Raw genomic sequence first — 16,014 nt, 5'->3', positions numbered from 1 at the left:
GGGTATGTCTACACTACAGGATTAATCCGAATTTAGATAATTCGAATTTGGGAAACAGGTTGTATAAATTCGATTGTGCGCGGCCACACTAAGCACCTTAATTCGGTTTTAAACCACATTAATTCGGTGGTGTGCGGCCACACTACCCCATTAACTTAAACACAGTAATTCGGTGGTGTGCGTCCACACTAACCCTAATTCGAATTAACAAAATCGATTTAGGCTCTACTCCGTTCGTCGAGGTGGAGTACAGAAATCGATTTAAAGGGCCCTTTAATTCGAATTAACTGGCTCTGTAGTGTGGACGGGTGAAGGGTTAATTCGGATTAAGGCAGCTAAATCCGAATTAAAGTCCTAGTGTAGACCAGGCCTAAGGGACCGGGAGGCCTTTGACTGGAAGGGAGGAGAGGAGCAGCGGGTGACTATAAGCTCGAGGGAAGGGATCCAAAACTTTTTTACATGTTGGATCCTGTGCTCTTCTGCCCGTAATGGCCTTGGCATTGCATTACAGACCCCCCCAGCACCCCGCACGCCATCCAGACTGTATCAGCCATCCCCCACGCCACAGGGGCTCTGACAAAGAACATCCAAACGCACTCGATGGAGAATAAAACTTTCATCCATCAGAAATAACCTTCCCCCTCCCAGTGCCAGTCCAGAAGCTCTGATACCACGACGCTGGGCGCGGTACAAGAATCTGAGTGGAACAGACTAGATGTGCCAGATGCCAGCTCAATATCAGCAGCTAGTCCTAGTAAGTGGTTTTGCCCAATCGGTCCCCAGCACAAGTGACCGGTCCTGGGGATTTCTCACCACAAGGGCAGCCTGTTTACTTCACGCAGCTCATCTGAGCACCAGTTCCCTTAGCAAAGTCAGACGGTTTATGCAAGGGGAGTTTCCTGTCAATTCCCTTCTTCCTTTTGGGATAAGTAGCTACAATTCAGTTCTCTCCAAGCTCTGAAATCAAGGCTCAGAAGTTGGAAACCCCCACACATATGCCATGTAACAATCTGGACAGTGAAATGTACCAACAGGACTTGACATGTCGTCTCACCACAACTTCCTCCTGAATTCCTGACATCATGCCATTAGCCTGGATTGTGAACTCCCCATTGGTCAGGGACTGACTTACTGGTACCATGCCCAACACAACGGAGCCCAGACACTGGCTGAAACACACACACCCCGCCCCCTGGCGGGGCCACAGTCCAAATAATAAAACCATGGGGCCGCAGGTTTAGTTTTACCATATTTTAGCTTGTGCCTGCTACAAACACACGTGCACACCATCTGCCAAGATCCATAATACACAGCACAAGTGTGTACGTGCTCCTTAATTCCTGAATTATATCCTGCAAAGATCATCCAAGGTACAATGTGCCCGATTCACTGGTACTTGTGTCACCTGTGCAAAGCAGGTGCATGCTGCTACCCGATCGGAACGCACGGGGATCACTGACGGTGCAAGGTAAAGGAGAATCAATTCCCACGTCTAAAGCTGCCACGTCCCTTTGCTATCATGTCCGTGTTAGCAGAACCCACGCGTCCCAAGGGGACACATTAAAACCTGCCTCCTGTCAGGGTGACGGAGCAGATAAAGACCCAGCTGCTGGACCCAAGGGCTCTGCTTTGTGCACTGAATACAGCAGCACCTCCAATGGCTCCTGGCCCTCAGAGTCATGGAAGTGGATAACTGGACCCTAAGATCAGAGGGGGAGCCGTGTTAGTCTGGATCTGTAAAAAGCAACAGAGTCCTGTGGCACATTAAAGACTAACAGATGTATTGGAGCATAAGCTTTCGTGGGTGAATGCCCACTTCGTCAGACGCATGTAATGAATCCTGGATCAGGCCCAGGTTAGTCCACATCTCTGCCCCAGCGAGGAAGAAGACACCAGTGGAGGCATTAGAGAACTTACCCTGAAAGCAGCCAGCGGGTCTCTCTCTTCCCATCACATGGTGGAACGGCTACTGCAACCCTCACACAGGCCAGGCAATGTCAAGCCAGTGCCTTTGTGCTGTGATTTCTGGACCCAGCTGAGTTCATGTCTGGGCGTCCTCTGCTCCCCAGCGCAGACATGCCTCAGGGGCACCCGTGCAGGATGCGGCACAATCCCTAGAATGCCAAGATCTTTCTGGCAGCTTCCTAATCCTTGTAACTGTTAATAGCTGCACTAAACCAGCTTGTGTCATCCACCCCAGTTCTTTTTGCTCTTAAAGGGACAGCCCCTTCCCCGGCTGACACAGCAAACGGGAGTCAAAGCAGGAGACTTCCCAGCATATGAAAAGAGGGGTCAGTGGGGTTAGACATGGGAATAACTTGGGGAAATTTTGGGGGTGGAGCCAGCAGCGTAAACTTGTTCTGCTGACCCCCATTTTCAAACCGTTGGTGGATGGGGCACCACCAGGATCCTGAGTTCTAGTCTCATCTCTGCCACTGATCTGATGTGTGACCATGGGGGCAGATCATGTCTGCTTTCTATGCCTCAGTTTCCTCATCTGTAGTAGCCTTGCAAAGTGCTTTGAGATCTATGGATGAAAAAAGTCAATGCAGGAGCTAAGCTGTATTATTGAGGATCAGATTTAAAGGGAATTTTATCCAGCTGTTTTAAGGTCCCCTGCCACAGTCGGTGTCTTGTGACCAGCAGGGGGTCAGTTCTGTCCTCCCACTAGGTCAAATACCTTTGGTGGGAGTTGGGGAAACTTCTTCTCTTTTGATTAAATGCAAGTCAGGATCCTTACAAACATGGGAACAGCGACCACAAATTGACCGAAAACAAGCTGAGAAACACCTGTGTCCTACAGAAATACATTAACCAACACCAGAGGTCAGTCAGCACTGCCCGGCGCCTTCGGCACTTGTCACACCCGGGGCCAAGCAGGTTTAACAGCCTACTACACAGAGATGGTAGCTTGCTGCACTCCGCTGCAGGACGAAGAGGAATCGGACCCTCTTTCCTTACCTGACCAAAGGCAAAGGGAGATGCGTACACACCTTCGCTTGTTGGGAAAGGACACCCCTTGCCATGACATGGCACTCAGCTATCCAGAGCCGGACTGGAACCCCCAGCTGGGAGAAGCCCTGACTGCCTTTATGATGAGCAGGAGACACTTTGCTCCGCAGTGCTGCAGGTAGTATTGGCCTGCTTTGGAAGACAGGCAAGTTGGTGCCAGACTTGGGCTGGTGACCAAGGCCCCATTAGAAGAGTTAAACCGACACTTTGCACCAAATGTCTCGCCTGGCACAGGCCTGGGCCCCTGTCAAAGCAGAGGACAGCGTCTGAGCTTCTGAGCAGTGGAGGCAACGGTGAGGTATTGCCTGAGCACTTGCTCCAGGGCAAGATGGGATTGCAATTGCCACCCTTGCCCCTGCAACAGCGCTGCAAGGAAGCTGGTGCAGGACAATGTGGGCATGGGGGAAACGAGACTAGCCCAGGGGGCCGGGAAGGACTGGCCACAGCTCCAAATCTGGGCTTTGTTATGGAAATGAAACGGCAACTAGCCCCTTGGCCAGGAGTCAAGGGCTGAATGGGGCCCGAGCTCCCCACCTACCCCAGAAGGGGGCTGCCAGGGCAGGGCTGGGCAGGGCAGAGGGCCCTGCCTCAGAGAAGCTAACTCTGCCACTGCCCATGCTGACCCTGCTCTGAGGGTAGACAGGCTGTGGTCTCCAGGCAGCATCGAGCCCAAAGGGTTAATGGTTCAAGCCCTGTTCTCATGCACCTCTGGTTCTGTTTGTTTGTTCTGAATACAGACAATAATTAGCTTAACTGCCTTTTAATTAAATGAGCCCTCTGAATGAGAGCAGCAGATCCCACAGACTGGCCTCCCTTCCCCCTGGCACAGCGGAAACCGACTGCCTCGTTCTGCCTTTGGCTCACTTGGCTAAATCCTCACTCACCCCTTTGGTTCACCAGGCTGCAGGCTTAGTAGCCTGGATGGGAGACAGAAGAGGCCCATCGGTACCAGGGTCACTTTGAGGAGAGTTTGCCTAGGCTGCTCAGGGAGTCACTGGGGAAACAGAGATTTCTGGAATGCCCCTATAGAATATATACCTCCCCTGACCCCAAATAAATCCCTCTCATTCTGCCCTTTCCTCCCCTCCCTGTGAGGCTCTCCAAGCCATTTACACACTTGAATTTTCACAATACCCCTGTAAGTAGGGTATTATCGCCCCAGTATTACAGACAGGGAAACTGAGGCATGGGATGGGGCAGTGACTTGCCCCAGAGGTCACATGGTGATTCAGCAGCAGAGCCAGGACTATAACCCCGAAGTCCTGACTCCAAGCCCGCCGCTCTAATGCTACAACTGCTCCTGCCACCCTCAGTCTGGCTGTGGATTTCTCCCCTTCCTGCCCTCTCTCCCCCATCCCTCTTTGCAGTGTCCGTATGTTATTCATCTCTCAGTGATCCTCTTTTCCTTCCTCTCAAGACCAAATGCCATCAGAAGGAAGTTAATAAGGCCTTTGATCTGGCAGCGCAGGACTGCGGCTCTCAGCAAATACTAATGGATAGGCTGCAGCGGGAGCGGAGCGGCTAAACGGATAAAGCGTCTCCTTCCCGCCTGCATTTGCTGCGGCTGAAGAAACCTGCTTTTCACAGGCTGAGCTGATTTCTTAAACGCTTTTGCAAGGCGGCTCCTTCCACTGCTGCATGGATCCCGCCGCTTAGTCACACACACACATTCGCTGCCCTCCTGCTGACACTGTCTTCCCCATGGCCAAGATGGTGTTCACAGCTCCTCCACCGGGGGTAGGGGGGAAGGAACCGTCTGGACCATTTTACCTGCCCAGGCACAAACCCTACTTGGCCTCCCTCCCTTTCCCGTGAAGATGGATCAGGAAAGCTGGGGAGGTCTCCCTTGCCCATCAAAAAAATTTACTCTCCCAGGCAAGCAGATTTTTGCAAGGTTGCACACATGTGTATGAGCCAACCCCCACGCTCTTCAGTTCCCCTGCAAAGCAAGGAGAAGCTGTGACCATCAGGCTGGGCAAGACCCAGACTTCCTCAAGAGGAAAGGAGTGCTGAGCCTTGCCTCTGACTTGCTCCTAAGGGACAGAGGGCAGTGCTCAGTCTTACCCATCCCTCCCTTCAACAGGTCTCTGCGTCATCTTGGCTCACCTGATCCTGGCCCCCAGGATGCCAGATTCCCTACAGCTGTTAGTGGGTTACAGACAGAAATCCTCCCTTCCCAGTGCTCCCCACCCCCGCTGAACTGGATCTCCTGGGAGTTGGGATCATTGATCACTGAGCCTGTCCAGAAGAATCCTGCTGTTGCTTCTCTAGTTCCTTTCATACACGGATCTCAGAGCACTTTGCAGACATTCATTAATGCAACTTTACTCACCCGCCACCTCCCAAGAGGTCTGTACTACCCCATAGTACAGCTAGGGAAACCGAGGCACGGAATTTACACCGTGAGTCAGGAAGAGAAGTGAGACCAGATCACAGGAAGCCTGCCTGCCGGCTCGCTGCTCTAGCCACAGGGTGACACATGCTGAACGAATAACATGGCTATTACATCAGCTGCAGAGAAGAAATAAATCCAAGGGGTGGTAGAAATGGGAGTTTTCAGCAGTTCACTACAGGGACACTTACTCACTCACATGGGGCTGACCTGCTCAGCAGATTCGGGGGTAGGGCGCTCAGTCCTGCCCACCTTCTCTCCATATTGCCAGGGGGTTCTAATCACGATTGAGAGGGACTCCTACTGAAAACCCCAGGAACCAAATCATCCAAAGGCTTCCAAATCCCTCCCCACACATCAGAGTGAAGACAGGATGACAGAAACCGAGGCAGAGCTTGTCTATTTCACAACCTGCTGAGACAGCCCTTGGAAGATTTTCTCCCTAATTCTTCCCATTGTGCTGGGTGCCTGACTCCCACCTGGCAATGCTCAGCGTGGGACAGCGCTCAGCCATCAGCCCTGACAACCGGCAAATTAGCACAGCTGCAAAGCCCAGAGTCAGCTAAACTCAGCCTCTAATGAGGCTGGACTGCGATATGAAAAGGCAGAACGGAAGGAAGCCGGGTGCAGTGCAGGGATTCGTGGTCTGGAAGGAGACCCCCTCGGCCTTCTCTGCACTAGCCTCTTTCCTAGATTCTCTCCCTCTTGCACTGCTCATACCCTACTGAAATGGTGGGAGGATTAGTGTGGCCAGAGCTGCAGTATATTTAAACCACATGCTCAAAGGTGGGCTACAGGATACAGTGCTTATAACGCCAGCAGGAGCGTTCCTATTAGGGTTCCCAATGTTGCTGGTGCCAGTGGGGCTGAAGCAGTGGTAGCCATGGTGTGCAATCTTTGCTTAGATTTCCCTAATAGAGCCAGGGCCCATGAGCGATGGAGTCAGTCTCAGATATCTCCCTGGAAGATGACTCCACCATCCTTTCCCCATTGCAGAATCTTCCATTTGGCTCCATCTTCCAATCTCCAAGCCCTTTGCATGCTTTAAGTTGCACATCACCCTTCTAAGCAAGGCATCATCCCCCATTTTACAAATGGGGAAACTGAGGTGCAGAGAGACATGACTTGTCGAAGGTCACAGAGGGAGCCAGTGGCAGAGCCAGGAATAGAATCCAGGAGTCCTGACAGCCAGTCCTCTGAACTCCTAGGCTACCAGGAGCCAAAGCTCACCTCAGACCTCACCAGAAAGGTCATTTTCCCGGGATTTCCAATAAGGGTTTGGATTTAAGCTATGCCCTCAATAACACGAGGTATTAATGATCTCCGTATGGGTAATAGGCTAGTGAACTTAATAGGATTTCTGGCTGATCTGCTAGAATTTGATTCATTTACCAGGATAAACTCAATTAGCCCATCTCGCTCATTTCCAGACCTGATTTCCTTGGAAACTTTCCATCAGCATGTCTCAGGCAGGGACTCTGCTAGCTGGAGAAGCGAATTCTCCTGCCTCTTCTCACCTCCTGACTCCAGATACACAGAGCAGCTCTCCAGCCTTCTCACAGTTGCTACCTGTCCCCATGTGGCTCAGGGGCCTTCTCCGTGGTGCTAGCCCAAATCCTGCAGCAGGAAGGCTGCTTGCGCTGCAGATTAGAAGCCAGATATCACCACTGGCAGCAATGACACTGCTTAAAAGTGCCTGAGGCCAGCAGAACTAGGGGCCTGATCCAGAGTCCACTGAAGTCAATGGGAAGGATCAGAACCTAGGTCCTTAAGGAGAAGGGAAGCTGATAAATGCTTCTTTGGCTTAGGCCACGGATTGATTCTCAACCCCCTGCTGCCCATTTAACTCCTCCCTGCCCCCCCGCCCTACACTAGGAACAGATCAGGGGTGTTTGTTGACCAGGCAGAAAGAGGCTGAAGGAGAAAAATATAGATCAGGCAAAAACAGATGTGCAGAATGATGAAGCACCTCTCGGTGACAGAGCCCAAGCAATCACGTGTCGGCACTGGGACGTTCTTTCCACACTGTGAACTTTGAACAATGCTGCAGCATAGAAGGAGCCCCCCCCACTCCCCAGTCTGTTACTGACCTAACCTACTGACAGCGTCTTGGAGCCATTATCCCACCCCTTTGAGGAGGAAACACTGCATTGAGGGAGAAAGAGTTAACTGCACAATCAACCATAGAACTGGAGGAAAAGGATATTCCAGAACGGAGGCAGGCCCCCTCTGAACAATACAGGGCGGTTTCCTTTGAAGCCTCTTCAGCTGGGACACCTCTGCTCTTATATACCCAGCAGGGAAGGTTACCGGGAGCCCAGCAAGCTCCACGCCGGCCTGCTGCTCAAACCAACACCTCCCCCCTGCCCTCCTACAGGACAGGGCAGGGGATTGCTTCCAGACCCCTTCCTGATGATTAGCTTGGCGCTCACAGCCCTTGCTCGGTAAAGGAATTCCTGGAAGCTGAGGAAAAGCCACCCAGCAAGTGTGGCAGATAAATATGGCATTTCTATGAGCCGTTCAGCTGCTGCTCTCAGAGCACTGCACTCGGGTGGGGAAAATCACCCAGCGAGTCAGTGGCAGAGCTGGGAACTGTCTCCAAGTCTCCCACCCCCCTGTTCTAACCACCAGAACTCTGCCTTCCTCAAGGGCAGCCAAAAATCCAGGCCTCTTCTCTCCAGAGGATGAAAAGACTGAAAATGAAACCATATGGACTGTACAGAACTTTGTAAAGATGCTGGTAACCATGGCGACAAGCCCTGGGTACATTCATCTGCCATCCCCAGCACAAAGAATTGAGCACTAGTTACATAACGCCAGTCACAACAGTGAGTCAGGCGCAACGAGCGTTATATAAACCCCCTTCTCTCTGCATCCCTGCCCCCTGCATAACCCGCCTGGGATAGGCTCAGTCGAAACATCACAGAGAAGGGATGGAGCAAAGTTGGAATCTTCTGCTTCAAGCCACTGCAGGGGCCTCTGGCTTCCTCTCACTGAAACCCCTTTCATTAAGACTCTCGACAGAAATGTTACCACACGACTTCCAGAAGTCAAGACGGTATCAATTCAGCAGTCACAGTTCACTTAGGGCTCGTCCAGACTGCAGAAGCAACAGTCTTGGGGATGGGGTTACCGCACGATAGCCCCCAGACGGTGTTATTACAGCGTTTGATCTCTCTTGTGTAGATGAGACCAAAACAAGTTATAAGCATCTTCCCTGCCAGCACCACAGCTTCCCCTGGGAAAATGAGCCCTGATTCTGCAGTAGAGAGATGCCCAGGTCCACCATGATGCTGAGGGCTAGTCCGGCGATAGAAACAGACAGTCTTGTCTGCTCTCCAAGCCCAGGCTTGGTCTCCGAGCTCAGCTCTTGGGCCTTTTGCATTTGAATTACAAAGCTACTGCGGAGCCCCCTGACTTCTCTTCTCCCTGTCTTCCTCCCCCACGTCCAGGATGTTCGTGCCTGGCAGAACAGGCAGGCCGAGGAAAAACAACTTACTGACCTACTTTGAGCTGAAACGCCTTGAATTTTATATAATGTGATGGCAAAACATCACAGTCAGAGAAAAAGAGGGCCCAGATGCAAAGGGCGGGCTGGAGGGCAAGAAAAATGGATCCACTACGCCCATGCGTGCAAGGCTCACAGTACATGGGGTTAGTATGTCACATCAACACTTATACCATACCCACCCCCAGAGAGGTGCTGGGCTAACAACCACCATCAACACCCTACTATATGGGATGACTAAGGGCCAAACCATCCCCTATGTGGGCTGCTCCATGCCAGGATTTGCAAGGTTCCCGACTGATCATTCCATCAGGGACCTGGGTTTGCCTGCTCACAGCAGAGGAGGGGATCCCCAGAACTGCCTCCTGGCTTCTCTGGATAGCCACCGCAGCGCTGCCCCCCACAACTGGGATTGCCCGTCCTGCCTCTTCGGAAGGCTTGGGGGGAACTAGTATAAATGAGAATGCCAGCAGGTCAGCTTTCATATCCAGCTGGCATTCAAGTTGATGGAAAGCGTCTTCCCCTGTTCTGCCCACAGTGCAGAATCCACAGGCCAAAGGGTGGGAGGGGGGTGGAAATGTCCTTTCACAGCCCCTCTGCATCCTTAGCTTTTGGCTCATCTTTGCTCACAGAAGTCAAGAGGAGCGTTTGACCCCAACAGATGAACCAAGAGTATTATTCACTGGGGAGCATGTCTAATGGTTAGAGCAGGAACCTGGAAGCCAGGAGATCTGGGTTCTTCTCCTGGCTTTGCCACTGACCTGCTGCGTGACCTTGGGAGAACTCACATCCCTTCTTGGTGCTTTAGTTTCCCACGCTGGGAGTAATATTTGCAGGGGAGTTGGGGGACTTAATATTTGTAAAGTGCCATGGAAATGGAGAGTGACATTGGATGTGCCAAAGCTGGGATTCTAATTGCAATAATAATTTGCTCCTCTCTCGTCCCTTCCATCCAAGAATCACAAATATGAATGGTGCTAAACAACACCCCCAGGAACATGCAAATATTGTTATTCTCCCTCCCCTCACACCCTCTTCCCCCCCCCCCCCTGTGGAAAAAACTGAGGTACAGAGAAAACATTCAAATGTAATGACAATTAAACAGGGATCTCTAATGAGCACACAGGAGCTAACAGTTTGCACCACTAATTTTTAGTGAGCCATCTCACTGCCTTTTAAGCCATGTTCCCACTGGGGAGGGAGCAAACATTCTGTATCAGGAAGGCTATCACCTGTGTTTTTTTACATGGTGCCTGGCTTCTTGTATGCCAGTGGTTCTCAAACTTTTGTCCTGGTGACCCCTTTCACACAGCAAGCCTCTGAGTGCGACCCCCCTCATAAATTAAAAACACTTTTTTATATATTTAACACCATTATAAATGCTGGAGGCAAAGCGGGGTTTGGGGTGGAGGCTGACAGCTCGCGACCCCCCCAGATAATAACCTTGCGACCCCCAGAGGGGTCCCGAACCCCAGTTTGAAAACCCCTGTTGTATGCTGATTGTATCACTAGTTGGTTTATTAGGATGCTGGGAAGTATTTGGGAGAATTTTGCAAGCAATAGAAATGGGATCCCAAGAGAGTCAGATCAGCTTGCAGTTCCCACCAAGCCCCGAAAGGTGAAATTCTCAGCATACACAGGGACGTAGGTGCTGGAACTAGGTGGGCTGCCGCACGCCCTGGCTTGGAATGGTTTCCATTATAGACAGGGTTTACAGTTTGATTCAATGGCTCTCAGCACCCCCACTATACAAACTGTTCCAGCCCCCTTGCACAGGGATGCCATTAAAATATGCGGCATCCTTGCAAGAAGCGGGGGCGGGGGGGAAGTCCCATAGCCAGTGGCAGGACTTTGCTTTGGGCCCCACAGAATGACAACGCAGACAAATTATGTTCAGAAGAGAAATGGCATCACACACAAATAGAAGCCCCTGTAACATGCCAGGCCGGTTGGGAGCCATGGCTAGCTAGCTGCCACACAAGACCTAGAGAAACACAAAAGATCATGCAATGCACAATGAAACAGCCTGTATCTGACCCTTCCTGGATTTAGTGGTCAGTTCACCCCTTCATCTTCCCTTCCAGAGATATCCTGGTGTTTCAGCCTTTCCCCTTCTTGTTCCCCCCCCCCCCGCCCCACACACACAAAATGCAGAGCCGCAGAATAACCCAGCTGCAATTCCTGAAGCAGCAAATGCCACAGCCCTGAACGACAGAAAGTAGCGAACCGGTTGGAGGAGGAAGGGAAAAAAAACCCAAAACAAGTCCACATCAATACATTAAGATGCCCCCTCTGCCTCCTTCCCAAACCAAAAATCCAAGCAGATCTGCAACGCACAGCAACAGTGGTGCCTTGCTCAGAGCCAACGATCATTTACTGCAATTGCATCACAACCGGAGATGCATGCACCTAAGTTTTGCTGGTGGGTAGCTTTTTCCCCTGCCTAAGCATGCATGGATAATACAGCTATTTATGTGCAAACAACCTGGCATCACTCGGACAGCTACTGCCTTCCCCTGTTTTCCTGCGATCCGATTTAACGCCTCTCAAATCCCTTTTGATCTTAAGCTTCCGAGTGGGTCTTTTGGCCATTTTGCTCCCCGTGCAGAATACCTCCCTCCTCCTTTCCCCTGTGCATGACCCAAATTCCAGCTGTACATTCAGTGCCCTGTACAAATAGAGAGAGACAGAACATAATGCTCACCTCATTTATTGACAAGAATGGTCAGCGGCTGAGATTGCAAATAAAAGGATTAATCTTGAAGAAAGCAAGAAGGGGGGAGGGAGAAAAGCCCAAGTCAGCAGCCGCCAGTGCAAGGAGCTAGCGCTGGCAGGATGTTCAGCTTCTGAGCTACTTTGATTACATTTTTTTGTTTTTTGCATGTGCAGTAAGAACGATGGAGCCTTCCCTTCAGCTAAAATCATCTGCTTTAAAATGGAATCTCTCCTCCCATCTTCTTTCCATGAGCCACAGTGGAGGGGGAAACACCATAGCCTGGCTCTGGGGGATTTGGGGGACCTATGTGCCCTTGTATTCTGTAGCCATAGAGAAGCCCCTTAAATCCCTCCCACCGAGGAGGAGTTTCACGATGACAGATAGGAAATCTTACCAATTGAAGCAAAAAGTCACCCAGTTTACAGCCTATTGGAGAGCTTGGGAGAGAAAAAGGGGCAAGGGGACATGCCTTCCCCTCTAGGCCCTGGCATGGGGTGTCAAGTGCACTAGTCCTCTTCCCAGTGCTGAAGCTGGGACCCAGGACCTTTTTTTCAATTGCATGAGGGCGTCCCTGGTCTCTTGACACACCTCTAAGGAATCTGGCTATGTTTGTGACAATTTGGCCGTTAATCTCCTGAAAACACATTACTGCCAAGATTCTTCCAATTCATTCATAGGGTTTTATGAGTGTTGCCAACTCTCACGATTTCATCGCAAATATTGGGTGCTTTTTGTAAAGCAGTAGCTCTTGGATTCACATGATTACGTGAGAATCTCAGCTGTCATGTAAAAACAAAAGTCAATTTCTGGCCCTCCTTGTTTGTGCAGAAGAGTTTGAAAACATGACCCCCTGAAAAATATGACACTAAAAGCAAATAAAAAGATCTTATGAGTTTGAGGGATGGAGGGGGGCTGACTCATTCGTTTTGAGTGCGTGAGGATGGCAATATACAAAATGCAAACTCTTCTGACAAGCCAGCTATCTTTGCCTTCACCAATGGAAAGGAATGTTCTGAAAACAAGGCCTTTTCTTTAATGGTCAGACCAGGCAACCAGCAGCCAGGATTCCTGGGTTCTACTCCTGACTGCTGCCGACTCACTGTGTGACCTTGGGTGAGTCACTTGGCATTTCTGCGCCTCGGTTTCCCTGCTCTGTAAAATTAGGATAATTATATTCACCTATACAGGAATGATTGGAGAATTAATTCTGTTTATAAGGTGCCTTGAGGAGATTTTTTGTAAAATATTATTATTTTAAAGGGAGTATCTGGATTAGATTTTGGGGGGGGGGAAAGATGCTGGCCCCTTTATATCTGCTAGCTGGTTCCCCCATCAGTTTGTACTACACTTAGTATATTATCATGGTGTCCACTATGGCTATAGAAAAGTTTTTCTTATATGGGCATGACATTTAAGGCATCCAAAATCAAAGAGCAATAATGAATAATCAATTACTTGTGATATAAAGTAACTGAAAGTGTGGAACTGATTATTTTTCCATCCAATAATCAGTAGCATGGAAACAATTCCTGCTCCACCTATGGATCCACGGCTTGCCATGAATTACATTTTCCAAATGATGTTAATGATTTATTTTGTCTCAAGGACTTCTGACCAAATGTGCTCAGTTTACAAGTAAAACAATGCTTTTTCTAACTACCAGTGCTGCAAACCTAGTAATTCTGATCCAGATAAAGTCTATCATAGGTGTTGGTAGCACGTTGCTGACCTCTCTGCTGGATTCTGGAGCTGAACTGTAGTAAACAGTGCTTTTGATAATGTGTGAACAAAAGAGAATGCAGCTCACTCTCCGGTCGCTAGATGCATTGGCTGTGAAGGGCTAATATCAGCAGATATGACTGATACACACAGGAGATAGATTTGTGAAGCAAGTAGATGCAATTCTGAAATTGTCAGTTTTCTGACTTCCCCATATTATTAGTAAATTACCCCTTTTCCTAGACAGCCAAAGCTAAATTGGAACAGGGCTTGATCCTTTCCCCACTGACCTGAATAGTGCAGGATCGAGTCCAGAGAGAGAGCTCTAACAACTCTGCTGCTGGTTCCCATTAACTTGAAGGAAGAGCCATGAAAACAGGGGGTCTTTCAAATCATCCCTTTTTTGTTACTAAAAATTTGAGTTACTAAGTGAAAGTAAAAAACAGTGGATACTACATACTCCAAATCAGCATACAGTGTACCTACATTGGATAATCTGCTGTAGTTGTAATTCCTGCAATAATTCACCAAATAGTTTAATCTGGGGAAAGCAGGAGTCAGAAAACCTGTTGGATAGAGTAACTGGCCCAAGAACAGCTGCTTTACAAACATCCAACCTCATAACTCCCCGGGGGAAGTAGTAGTATCATTCCAGGCACAGAGTTGTTGGTTTTTTAAGTGACTTGGCTAATATCATAGAGCAGTTCTGCAATGGAGGCAGGACTAGAATCCAGGAGTCCCGACTCCCATTCCCTCCTCTAAGTACAAGACAATATTCATCTCCAATTCTCTTTGTTCTTTGGCAGCTCCCATTATTCCAGTAACAGGATCAGGGAATGAAAAGCCCTGATACACCAGCACATGGCTATTCCTGGCATATATCTAGTGAGTGCATAATTAAGTGATAACCCTAAGAGGCCTAGCAATGAGGAAAAGGGCTAACGAGCACCAAGCCTGTGCACTTGTGTGTCACTTCCACTGCACAACCCCTGTGTCTCTCAAATCGGTGTTTCAATCCTGGAGCTAACAGAAGCAAAGAAACAGCCCAGAACTGTTGCCAGCAAAATCATTTTGACAGAAAATGTATTAAGAGTTTTTTAATAATCCATCATGGCAAAGAGCCCACAGCCGTGTGTTGTGGTGACGACGGATACACTAGGGTGGCCAGACATCTGGGGAACTGCAGGACAGTTCCTTGTTTATGAACATCAGTTCTGTGCTTCCATCTCCGTTTCTGAGGGATGAGGGACAGGGACAGAGAGAGACGTGATAAGAACAATGGAAGGGATCATATAAATGCAAATTATGATTTACAGTCAGTTGTATCTAGTAGTTAGAACAGGGAAGGCTGGGAGTCAGGACTCCTAAGTTCTACTATTCCTTGCTGTAGGTGCATGCGTGGTCCAGGGGTTAAAGTAGGGGAATGGCATCTTTTCTCAGCTCTGCCATGGACTCTGCACAGCCTTAGGTAAATCTCTTCTCTGTGCTTCAATCCTCCTGTCTGAAAAATGGAGACACGCCTACCTGACAGGAGGGAACGGGGATTGGAAAGCTCAATTCATTGTTCGCAACCTGCTTTGGGTAAGATGTGTAAGTGCATCAGGCACCCCACCACTATTGAAATTCAACGGGAGGGGGGTGCCTAACTCCCATAGGCTTTTTTTTAAACTTCACCCTTCAATGCCACTGGACGAAAGGCATCATACATGGATAAGGGATTCTATGAAATATTGTTATTGCACAGTGTGTAATATGACAGATGAGGAGCTACTTACCCCGTGGGGTAGAGGGGAACATCTCATGCTGTGGTTAAGGCATCACATACAAAAGCTCTGCTTAGCTGATGCTTAATTCAGATCCTCTCCAGGCACCAAACCCTTGTGTTATAAGACACAAAATGTCAACCACTTAGTTTTCACTCACTGCCTTCACCCTATGCAATAAACAACTTTGAATGAGATGTGGCTTTTCAAAGGTGACTCACTAACAATAGTCTTCATCCTTGTTTATGTCAGACCACTGGCTTGATTTTTCAGAGATTCTGAGCATCCCCATATTGAGATCAACGAAGGCAGAAGGATCAGGCCCATTGATATCACATGACTTGAACCTCTGGCAGGTCTAAACTCAGGGCTCCAGAAGTGAACAGCAAATTGCAGTAACTCGCTTCACCACACAGGGCCAAATCCAGCACTTCTGTAAGCTGATCAACCCCACTGAACCCAATGAGAGTTGCTCCAGGGTTAAATCTGGCCTTTAGTGCACCATTTAAAGACCAGATTGGGATTTCCGTAGCTGCACCTTGCACCACTGGTTCATACTGGGCCTTTGGCTCCATAAAACGTGCCCTCTCCTCTGTGTGCCCCAGGTGCAAATGAAATTTCATGCAGGATTCTTTGGCAGGCACTGGAGAGATGTTTTGGGATGGTTGTCCCCACCCTCTCCAGGAAACTCCCGCTTTAACCAGACTAAGGCCACTATCTTGCAAGTCATTCTATGTGGACAGTCTCTTGTACCTGCACGGAGCTTGTGGCAATTCCTAGCCTCCCACATCTCTAACTATTACAGGGGAGAACCCAAGAGTACTGACTTCCCTGCTCTAACCCACTAGACCCCACAGCCAGGGGGACAACCCAGGAGTCCTGGCTCCCAGTCCCTCCACTCTAA

At 49.5% G+C, this 16,014-nt stretch overlaps 1 protein-coding gene across 1 annotated transcript in view; it reads right to left on the bottom strand.

Annotated features, from left to right (window-relative positions):
• Positions 1-11,902, bottom strand: part of ABHD8 (abhydrolase domain containing 8) — an 18,353-nt gene extending 6,451 nt beyond the window's left edge. Inside the window, exon 1 of the mRNA XM_026654883.2 lies at positions 11,617-11,902. The gene's annotated coding sequence lies outside the window, so the exon portion shown is untranslated. The remainder of the gene's footprint in view (positions 1-11,616) is intronic.
• Positions 11,903-16,014: the final 4,112 nt, after the last annotated feature.

The sequence above is a fragment of the Terrapene carolina genome, unplaced genomic scaffold, assembly GCF_002925995.2.
Source record: "Terrapene carolina triunguis isolate 2854851 unplaced genomic scaffold, T_m_triunguis-2.0 Scaffold194, whole genome shotgun sequence".
Taxonomy (NCBI): Eukaryota; Metazoa; Chordata; order Testudines; family Emydidae; genus Terrapene; species Terrapene triunguis.
The sequence above is the reverse complement of the archived record's forward strand: the minus strand, read 5'-3'. Positions and strand labels throughout refer to the sequence as shown.